Here is a 10842-nt window from a genome sequence, read left to right as displayed (position 1 = left end):
GTGTGTAAAATGTCGGGGCCGCGGGCGTCCCCTCCGTGCCTGTGCGGCCATCGCGGATCCGGCTGGGGGGCCTCACGGAGGGGAGACGGAGTCCCGGCCGTGGGGGCAAGCCCAGAGGCCTTTGCGCTCCCTCTCGGGCCTTCTCAGAAGGAGGGCTTTAAAAGCAGGAAATGCCCCAGATTCAAAGGAGAACCATCAGGGTGACCCGAGGGGAGCAAAATAGTCTAGACACGGAGCCTCGAACCCAGGGCCAGACCGGATGCCTCAGAGGTCACTTCCAGCCTCAGTGTTCTAAGCTCCATGTGCTGGGATAGTCAGGCTTGACCGCCCGGGTTAGAGGAGGGCTCTGGCCAGGCCTTCCAGGCCGGCTGCCCACTCCAGGCCCTCCGGCCCAAGTCACCCCCCCTTCTAGGCCCTCCGGCCCAAGCCACCCCCCCTTCTAGACCCTCCGGCCCAAGCCACCCCCCCTTCTAGACCCTCCGGCCCAAGCCACCCCCCCTTCTAGACCCTCCAGCCCAAGTCACCCCCCCTTCCAGGCCCTCCCGCCCAAGCCGCCCCCCCTTCCAGGCCCTCCCGCCCAAGCCGCCCCCCCTTCTAGACCCTCCGGCCCAAGTCACCCCCACTTCCAGGCCCTCCGGCCCAAGCCACCCCCCCTTCTAGACCCTCCGGCCCAAGTCACCCCCACTTCCAGGCCCTCCGGCCCAAGCCACGCCCCCCTTCCAGGCCCTCCGGCCCAAGCCACCCCCCCTTCTAGACCCTCCGGCCCAAGCGCCCCCCCCTTCTAGACCCTCCGGCCCAAGCCACCCCCCCTTCTAGACCCTCCGGCCCAAGTCACCCCCCCCTTCCAGGCCCTCCGGCCCAAGCCACCCCCCCTTCTAGACCCTCCGGCCCAAGCCACCCCCCCTTCTAGACCCTCCGGCCCAAGTCACCCCCCCCTTCCAGGCCCTCCGGCCCAAGCCACCCCCCTTCTAGACCCTCCGGCCCAAGTCACCCCCCCCCTTCCAGGCCCTCCGGCCCAAGCCACCCCCCCTTCTAGACCCTCCGGCCCAAGTCACCCCCCCCTTCCAGGCCCTCCGGCCCAAGTCACCCCCCCTTCCAGGCCCTCCCGCCCAAGCCGCCCCCCCTTCCAGGCCCTCCCGCCCAAGCCGCCCCCCCTTCTAGACCCTCGGGCCCCAGCTGCCCCCTAAGCTGCCCCCCCCTTCTAGCCTTAGGGCCCTCCCCACGCAGGCACAGGCCCTGGGGGGACGCCCTTGCAGAGCCCTGTGGGGGCGCCCAGCATTTCTGCCCCTCTCAATGCACCGCTGAGGCCTGGGCCGCGCTGGGCAGTGAGCAGGCTCTGTGGCTTACTAGGGATAGCAGTGCGGGAGCTACTTCGCCTCGCTGGGCCTCCGGGTCCTCATCTGTGAAATGGGCCTGAGTCCGGGTCCGAGGGGGCCTGGCCTGTGCAGCAGGCACAAACCCAGAAAGGGCCTGGAGCTGCAGCTGCAAGCTCAGGCCTGGCCCTGGGGGCGGGGCTCACCCCTTGACCCCCTCCCCTCCCCCCTCCTTCCTGCCTCTGGGGGAGGAAGAGCCTCAGCCCAGCTGCAGAGGGCAGCTACAGTCCCTCAGGACCCAGAGGGAAACTGAGGCTGGGACGAGAGAGGGGAGCTCACTGCGGCCTCACAGTGCCCCTGGGGGGAGGGGCACGACTGCCTGCTGCCTTGCCAGGGGTCACATGACCCACCGAGGTCAAGGGTGAGATTTGAACCCAGGGCTTCCTGACTGGAGCTCTCCTGACTTTCTAGACCCTTCCCCAGCCCCTCCCTCAGCTAGAAGGGACCCAGGCAGGCCCTCTGTGCATCCTTGTTGTTAATCTCCCAAATTAATCCGTCGATTATGAATGTCAAATGAGAATTAAATTAGAAATAAACTAAATGGAGGGCAGAGTGAGAAGGCCAGCAAAGGCTTCACAGCAACCTCAGGGGAGTCCTCCATGACCTCTGACCCCAGTCCTGGGATCTGTGAACTTGTGGTCCTGTGGGAGCCTCTGTTTCCTCATCTGTAGGATGGGCCGGAGCAGGAAATGGCAAACCATTCCTGTCTCTTTGTCAAGAAAACTTCATGGGGCAGCTGGGTGGCTCAGTGGATTGACAGCCAGGCCTAGAGATGGGAGGTCCTGGGTTCAAATCTGCCCTCAGACACTTCCTGGCTGTGTGACCCTGGGCAAGTCACTTGACCCCCATGGCCTAGCCCTTACCACTCTTCTGCCTTGGAGCCAAGACAAAAGGTGAGGGTTAAAAAAAAGAAAAGAAAACTTCAACTTTGGGCTCAGTCAGGTGCTTAGTGTATTAAAGAGCCAGGCCTTACTCAGTCCTGGGTTCCGATCCTACCTCGGACACTTTCAGCTATAGGTGTGACCCTGGGCAAGTCACTTGACCCCCATGGCCTAGCCCTTCCTGCTCTTCTGCCTTGGAACCAATCCAGATATTGACTCTAAGCTAGAAAGTGAGGATTTAATGAATGAGTGAATGAATAAAAGTAATAAAATAATTAATTAATTAAAATAAATACATGAATGAATGAATGGGAACTTCTTGAACCTGTGACAGGAAGGGAGCTCTTATTTATTGAGTGATTTTTTTCTGGTTTTTAATTTCTTTCCTTTTTAAAAAAAAATCTTTACTTTCTCTCTCAGTGACAACACTAAGGCAGAAGAGCAGTAAGGGCCGGGCCATGGAAGTGAAGTGACTTGCCCAGGGTCACTGAGTCTGAGGCCAGATTTGAACCCAGGACCTCCCATCTCTGGGCCTGACTCTCCATCCCTGAGCCTCCTGGCTGCCCCCATTTTGGGGTTTTCTAGACAAAGACACTGCAGAGGTTTGACATTTCCTTCTCCAGACCATTTTACAGACAAGGAAACTGAGGCAAACAGGGTAAAGTGACTGGTTTAGGATCACACAGCTAGGAAGTAGCTGAGATACATAGAAAGGCAGAAACAGTCCTTGCCCTTAGCTCACTTTCCAGGGATGCCCATCTCATGCCCTCCCTCTCTGTCAAAAGTCTACCTGGGCCACCACTCACCCTGGGGCCACCAGGATCCACCATAGACTCGTCTGTTTGGCATTGGGAGGTCTTCCGTGGCTTTTTTTCTCCCCTCTGCCCTCTGGTCAGGGGGTCAGCCAGCACTGACTGAGTGCCGCCCCCCACCCCGTGCCAGCCCCCAGGGCTAAAGGGGCAGAGGAGAGCCATTATTACCAATTACTAGGGGCAGCCGGGCGACTGAGCATCCAGAGGGCTGGACCGCACCAGTGAGCAGACTTTTTCCCTTTAATCTTACTTCAAGTCAAAACAAGGAAATAAACTTAATTGGGACCAGACTTAGGGCTGGGTTTGTCCAGGGCCACGTCAAACATTTCAAATTTTTCTCAAATTTTAAAGGTCCAACTTGGAAATGGCTTCAACGGAACGATTGTGTTACAGTAAACGTCTTCCAAGTTGGGACGGGTTGAATGTCAGAGGTTTTTATACTCCCCAAAATTCACCAAATAAAGACATTTATCCGAAGCCTCACGGATGAGAGTCTGCCCAGGAGCTCTTGCTGGAGTCTTTCTTTCTTTCTTTTTAATTCAGAGAGATTTTCTTTTCCCAATTGCACATAATAACAATTTTCCACATACTTTTCCAAAATTATAAGATCTAAATTATCTCCGTCCCTCCCTTCTCTTCCCCTTCTCAGAGATGGTGAGCTGTTTGATCTGGGTTATCCATGTATTATTCTGCTTCCAGATCAGTCACTGTTGTAAGAGAAGACTCAGATAAAACCAAATAAAACTGGTAAATAAATGAATGTGAAAGAGAGTAGCTTGTGATCTGCATCAGACTCCAATGGTTCAAACCCTTCCCTTCTGTCTTAGAATCCAGACTATGGGAGTTAAGTGACTTGCCCAGGGTCACACAGCTTGGAAGTGTCTGAGGTCACTTTTGAACCCTTGACTCTCCATCCACTGAGCCACCCAGCAGCCCCCTAAAAAAACAAAAGTTAAAAAAAAGTCTAAGTCCTAGACAGGAGTACACTGACTTGCCTTGGTAAAGGGAATTTCCTGGTGATCAAATGTGTCATGTACTGATGTTTCTTGCTGCTTTCTAATGATGGAAGGAGTCCTCCCAACTCCCTTCTCTGCCTCCTCCCACAGAACCTGTAAGTCATCTCTTTCCTTTTCTGTGACTTCCCTTTTCCTCCTCATTTCACTTATAGTGCAAAATCTCCATCAGTGAGATACGGGACTCCACCAGCATGACTTCTCATTGGCCATTAGACCAGGCTCTCAAACCTAGAGTATCAACAACTAAGTCAATGTTGCTGGCCTAAAACTCATGTTTCTTGGCATCCTTTGCCCCCCTCTTGCTACAGAGTAGAAGGAATCATTATTTTATTTGTTTATTCTTTCTTTCCTTCCCTCCCTCCTTCCTTCCTTCCTCCCGTCCTTCCTTCTTCTCCCCTCCCTCCCTCCTTTCTTCCTTCCTTCTCTCCCTCCTTCCTTCCTTCCTTCCTTCCTTCCTCCTTCCCTCCCTTCCTTCCTCCCTCCCTCCCTCCCTCCCTCCCTCCCTTCCTTCCTTCCTTCCTTCCTTCCTTCCTTCCTTCCTTCCTTCCTTCCTTCCTCCCTCCCTCCCTCCCTCCCTCCCTTCCTTCCTTCCTTCCTTCCTTCCTTCCTTCCTTCCTTCCTTCCTTCCTTCCTTCCTTCCTTCCTTCCTTCCTTCTCTCCTTCCTTCCTTCCTTCTCTCCCTCCTTCCTTCCTTCCTTCCTTCCTTCCTTCCTTCCTTCCTTCCTTCCTTCCTTCCTTCCTTCCTTCCTCCCTTCCTTCCTTCCTCCCTCCCTCCCTCCCTCCCTCCTTTCCTTCCTTCCTTCCTTCCTTCCTTCCTTCCTTCCTTCCTTCCTTCTCCTTCCTTCCTTCCTTCCTTCCTTCCTTCCTTCCTTCCTTCCTTCCTTCCTTCCTTCCTCCCTCCCTCCCTCCCTCCCCTCCCTCCCTCCCTCCCTCCCTCCCTCCCTCCCTTCCTTCCTTCCTTCCTTCCTTCCTTCCTTCCTTCCTTCCTTCCTTCCTTCCTTCCTTCCTTCCTTCCTTCCTTCCTTCCTCCCTTCCTTCCTCCCTCCCTCCCTCCCTCCCTTCCTTCCTTCCTTCCTTCCTTCCTTCCTTCCCTCCCTCCTTCCTTCTTTCCCTCCTTCCCTCCCTCTCTCTTTCCTCCTCTCAAAGTCAAACAACAAACCCACAATGAGCACTTAGTAGGAGTGGAGAGGATGCCTGGGCTAGACAACATCTTTAAGATTTGATATAATGGATCATGGATGGAGGGCATCACTACAGGGTTTCATGGAGACCTAGCTGTCACTGTGGATAGAGTGCTGGCTTGGAATCAAGAAGACTCATCTTCATGAGTTCAAATCTGTCCTTGGACACATACTAACTTTGTGACCTAGACAAGTTTTTTAACCTTGTCTGCCTCAGTTTCCTCATTTGTAAAATGAACTAGAGAAGGAAAGATGCAAACCATCCCAGTATCTTTGCCAGGAAAACTCCAAATGGATCATGAAGAGTGAGATACAATGGAAATGACCAAACAACAGCCTCTGCTGAAAAATCCAGTGTACCTTCCAGTCTGAAGCCCTGCAGCACAAATCCATGCCTATGCTCTGGGAGCTCCCAATCCAGGGCTCTCTCAAGCTGGAAGCAGGGGAGCACCAGTGCCCAGCCGGAGCCCCCCATCAGACCCCTCAGATCTTCCCCAGTGCCATCACTTTCTATTTGGTCAGTGTGTCCCATTCCAGCACTTTAGTGGAAATGTTTAAAGTGTCCTTAAATCGCCCACAGCCCAGACCTTTCCTAACCCACCTGAATCAAGAAAAGGAAGTGAGTGTGCTTTCCGGGAAACCCCTTTGTCACACCAGGTGGCCTGATTGTTTTAATTTAAAAAACTGGGGCAGGGAGTGCCTGGGCTCAGGGGTTCCACTGCTGTTGATCAGTCAATCAATAGTATACATGCAAATCGCTTTAAAAAACCTTAAATCACTATACATCTACACACGTAGAGATATAGACATACACATACAGAGAGATGGGTAGGAAGACAAAGACCAGGAGAGAGAGAGAGAAGAAAAAAATAAAAGGAAGGAAGGAAGGAAGGAAGGGATGGAGGAAGGAAGGAAGGAAGGGATGGAGGAAGGAAGGAAGGGAGGAAGGAAGGAAGGAAGGAAGAAGGAGGAGGGAAGGAAGGAAGGAAGGAAGGAAGAAGGAAGGAAGGAGGGAGGGAGGGAGGGAAGGAAGGAAGGAAGGAAGGAAGGAAGGAAGGAAGGAAGGAAGGAAGGAAGGAAGGAAGGAAGGAAGGAAGGAAGGAAGGAAGGAAGGAAGGAGGGAGGGAGGGAGGGAGGGAGGGAGGGAGGGAAGGAAGGAAGGGAGGGAGGGAGGGAGGAAGGAAGGAAGGAAGGAAGGAAGGAAGGAAGGAAGGAAGGAAGGAAGGAAGGAAGGAAGGAAGGAAGGGAGGGAGGGAGGGAGGGAGGAAGGGAGGGAGGAAGGGAGGGGAGGGAGAGAAGGGAGGAAGGAAGGAGGAAGGGAGGAAGGGGAGGGAGGGGAGGAAGCTAGCAGGTATCCCACTCGGTCATGGGAGGCCATCCTGCTGCTCTATGAGGGCAGGCAATCACACTCAGGGTCTCCCCTGGGCAGAGGTGGGCCAGAGTCCAGAGCTTCCCCCCAGGAGCTGGACGTCCTCAGACACATCCCTTACTTGAGCTTGCCCAGACCAAAGGTTCAGATAATCATGTATGAGGTCTGGAAAGGGAGCCGAAAGCCGATCATGACATTTAAATGTCATCCAAAAGACAGCAGGAAACTACGGGAGATTCCTGGGTTTCTCCCTTTACAGTTGGAAGCTCCTTTCTTATTTGACAGGGGAGGCCACTGAGGTGAAGGGCCTGGTCCAGGTCACACAGGGACTCAGAAAGTGAGGCAGGATTTGAACAAAGGTCTTCCGGGTTCCCAGCCCAGGGCTCTGACCCCTTCCCTGACATTTGCTGGCTTTGTGCCCCTGGACAAGCCGTGCGATTGCCTCGGGGTCTCGATTTTCTGCTCCGTAGAATGGGGTGACATCCGTGCTTGTGCTTGTCCTGGCCTTGGGGGCTCGGGATCCTGTGCCCCGAAGGTTCTCAGGGAGGGCCCTTCTCCCTCAGGCTTGCCTCACCTGACAGAGAGGAGGCCGGAGCCCAGGAGCACCCGTCTGGGTTCTCCCCCCAGAGAGGGGGGGACAGAAGGAGGGAAGGTGGGTCGCCCTGCATGCCCATCTTCTCCTCCCTTTGGTTGGAGAGCCAGGAAGGCCTGGAAGCCCTTAGGGAAGCTTCCTGCTTCCCCAGGCCCTCTGGGGCCCTCAGTGCCGGCCTCACCTGGGCCTCCCTGGAGGCTCTCGCTCGCTGGGAGCGCTCACTAGCTCTTGTGGCTTCTCAGCTTGTGCAGTCAAACAGGGCCAGGGAGCTTCGGTCCAGGGGGCCGTCCCTGCCCAGGACCAGGCTCCAGGCCTGGGCTGCCACCCCTTGCAGCCCACCCCCAGGGGCCTGCGGCTGGGCCAGGACTCCGGGCTGTGGTCAGGAGGGCAAAGGTTCTTTGTCCCCATTTCACAGCTGAGTAGACTGATTCTCGGAGAAGCCGAGGGACTCCCTCGCTAAGCCAGGTCTGTGGGGGTTCTTTTCGCTGTCGAGGGGGAGCCGAGGGTGCCGGGGCATCCGAGGCCCAGCACGGGCAGGCCCTTCTCTTTGTCGATGTTTAAAAGCCATTTTTAAAGCCGTTTATGGATTGTTTAAAAGTTCATCGATCGGTCAATCAATCGCTGGATTAAATGCTCGCTGCGTACCCTCCCCCGAGCCCTGTGACCCAGCCGAGGGGGGGCCGTGACCGCCGGCTCTTCTGGGGGGCTTCCACCATGTGGGAAGAAGAGGCCAGACCAGCGGCACAAGCTTCTGTTCCCCCCCCGGCCCCCGATTCCCAGCAGAGGCCCCAGAGGGTTTCTCTTGCCCAGTTATGGAAACCGAGTCAGGAGGTACTTGCTGTGGATGTCTGCCCTGGAGCCTCCCTCCGTGCCCGAGGCCGAGGCCCAAGTCCAGTCGTGCTGCCCACAGCGGGGTGGCCTCCCTCCTCTGGAGCCTCAGGAAAGCAGGGCCCTCCGTGCTCCCGGCCGGCCAGGAGGGGCTCTGCGGTCAGCGGCGCCGCTGAAATCTGCTTCTCCAGCCCTTACCTCTCTCTGCCTGTGCTGGGCATCTGAGCCGGAGGGACGGCGTGCCCCAGACTCCGGATGGAGCCCCTGCTCTCTCCCCTCAGACCCCGTAAGAACGTCTCCAGCCCCGAGACGGCCTCCTGGAGGACGCGGGGTTCCAGCCAGCTGGTGGCAAGGGGAGTCCGTTGGGGGTGGCCCAAGGCAGAATCCCAGCCGTCAGTCTGCCTGCAGCGGTCAGTCCCACCAGGCTCCGGCAGAGGCCCGGCCAGGACCAGTTTCTGTCCCACAGGAGGCCGCAGGAGTTCTGGCTCGAGCCCAGGACGGGATGCCAGGGGCAGGCTGGGCGCTGGGCGGGGCTCCACCCTCTCCCCAGCCCAGGAGGGAGCTGGGGCAGCCGTTGTCTCTCCGGATGGAGGGGCTGCAGGGAAGGAAGAGCCGGGATCGGGGGGGCGAGGAAGGCCGGGCGCCAGGCCCGGGGCAAGGAGGGAAGTCTCCAGGGACGGAGCAGGAGGCCTTCGCCTTCGGGAGAGGCGCTGAGTGGAGGACGGGGTGCGGCCTAGCTCGGGCCGCTCACTCTTGGGGCAAGAGGAAAGAGCCCCGAAGGGCGGCCCAAGGGGTCTCCTGTCGGCCCTCTCTGAGGTTGCTGAGCCCAAAGGCCGCAGCAAAGTGGGCTGCTGTGGGGGAGCTGACAGGAGGGGCCTGAGACCAGGGCAGGCCAGCAGGCTCGGAGGCTCCTGGACTGGAGTCAAGGCGGCCATGGGGGGAGACGCCGCTGGAGGTGAGGCGACTAGGAGGAGAGTCGGAGGGAGCGCAGAGAGCGCGGCAAGAGAAGAGGCTGGGAGGACCCGGGGCCGCCATGGGAGAAGATGGAGGAGGGGATGGAGCAGCCGGGGAGACGGGGGGCTTGGGGGGCCTGGGGAAAGGTCTGTGCTCTACGGAGGCCCAGCTCCCCAGCGGGGGGCACCAGGGGAGCCGGCTCGGTGCCGATCCAGCCATCCGGACCGGTCTGGCCGGAGGAGGGACCCGCAGCCATGAGGCAGACCCGCTGATGCTCCTCCAAGGCGCGGATCCACTGCTTCGCCTCGGCCTGCAGCGACCAGATCTCCTTCCGAAGGGCCTGGTTGTCCTTCTCCAGCCACTCGTGCTGCTGAGGCCAGAAACAAACAAGAGGTGGGGTGTGAGAACTAGGATGCCAGGACAAAATGGCGCCACCCAGCCTTTCAGATCCCTGGGCTGGTCTAGGCTGGAGGCACTGTGGGGAGACAGGAAAACCTGAGAGCGGCCGGCAGAGGGGTGAAGCGGCAAAGGAAGGGCCCGCTTCTCTGGCTCTTTGTCGGGAATTAGGCAGGAAAAGCAAAGACACTTCATACCCCTGGACCCAATGATCCATCTATTTGGCATATGCCACATGGCGGTCAAAGATGGCCAGAGAGAACAAAGACAAACAGCAACATACCCTGCAGTCCCTTAGTGGGAGCCAAAAAACAAAGAACCAGAAATAGAAGTGAGTTTGTGCTGAAAAAATCTTGGCCTACGAATGCAATGGGCTGACATGGTGCCATAGAAATGGAAGGGAGGGAAAGAAGGAAGGAAGGAAGGAAGGAAGGAAGGAAGGAAGGAAGGAAGGAAAGGAAGGAAGGAAGGAAGGAAGGAAGGAAGGAAGGAAGGAAGGAAGGAAGGAAGGAAGGAAGGAAGGAAGGAAGGAGGAAGGAAGGAAGGAAGGAAGGAAGGAAGGAAGGAAGGAAGGGAAGGAAAGGAAGGAAGGAGAGGAAGGAAGGAAGGAAGGAAGGAAGGAAGGAAGGAAGGAAGGAAAGGAAGAAAGAAAGAAGGGGAAGGAAGGAAGGAAGGGAGGAAGGAAGGGAGGAAGGAAGAAAGAAGAAGAAGGAGGAGAAGGAAGGAAGGAAGGAAGGAAGGAAAGGAAGGAAGGAAGGAAGGAAGGAAGGAAGGAAGGAGGAAGGAAGGAAGGAAGGAGAGGAAGGAGAGGAAGGGAAGGAAGAAGGAAGAAGGAAGGAAGGAAGGAAAGAGAAGGAAGGGAAGGAGGGAAGGAAGGAAGGAAGGAAGGAAGAAGGAAGGAAGGAAGGAAGGAAGGAAGGAAGGAAGGAAGGAAGGAAGGAAGGAAGGAAGGAAGGAAGGAAGGAAGGAAGGAAGGAGGAGAGAGAAGGAAGGAAGAAGGAAGAAGGAAGGAAGGAAGGAAGGAAGGAAGGACAGGAAGGAAGGAAGGAAGAAGGAAGGAAGGAAGGAAGGAAGGGAGAGGAAGGAAGGAAGGAAGAAGGGACAGGACCAGGGAGGCCGGAGAGGCAGGCCCGGCCGGCCGGAGGCCCTGCCCGCCGTCCGGCCGGCCGGCATCCTCATCCCTTGGCACGCTGCTGGGCACCCAGCAGGTGCCCTACCCAAATGCGGATGGACTGATTCTCTGCTTACCCCCAGCTCCTTTTTTGCTGTCCTCCTGTACCCTCCTCCCTAGCCCATCGCCACTGTGGCCCCCTGCTCTTATGCGTACACAGAGCTGAGCCCCCAAGCCCAGGAGCCCAGCGTGGTGCAGGTGGCTTCTTAGAGCCGTGGAGCCTGAGGAATGGCTTGTCCCCTCCACGAGAGCCTGTTTCTCCCCTCCCC

This window comes from Monodelphis domestica, chromosome 6 (genome assembly GCF_027887165.1).
Source record: "Monodelphis domestica isolate mMonDom1 chromosome 6, mMonDom1.pri, whole genome shotgun sequence".
NCBI classification, from domain to species: domain Eukaryota; kingdom Metazoa; phylum Chordata; class Mammalia; order Didelphimorphia; family Didelphidae; genus Monodelphis; species Monodelphis domestica.
This window is presented reverse-complemented; position numbering follows the sequence as displayed.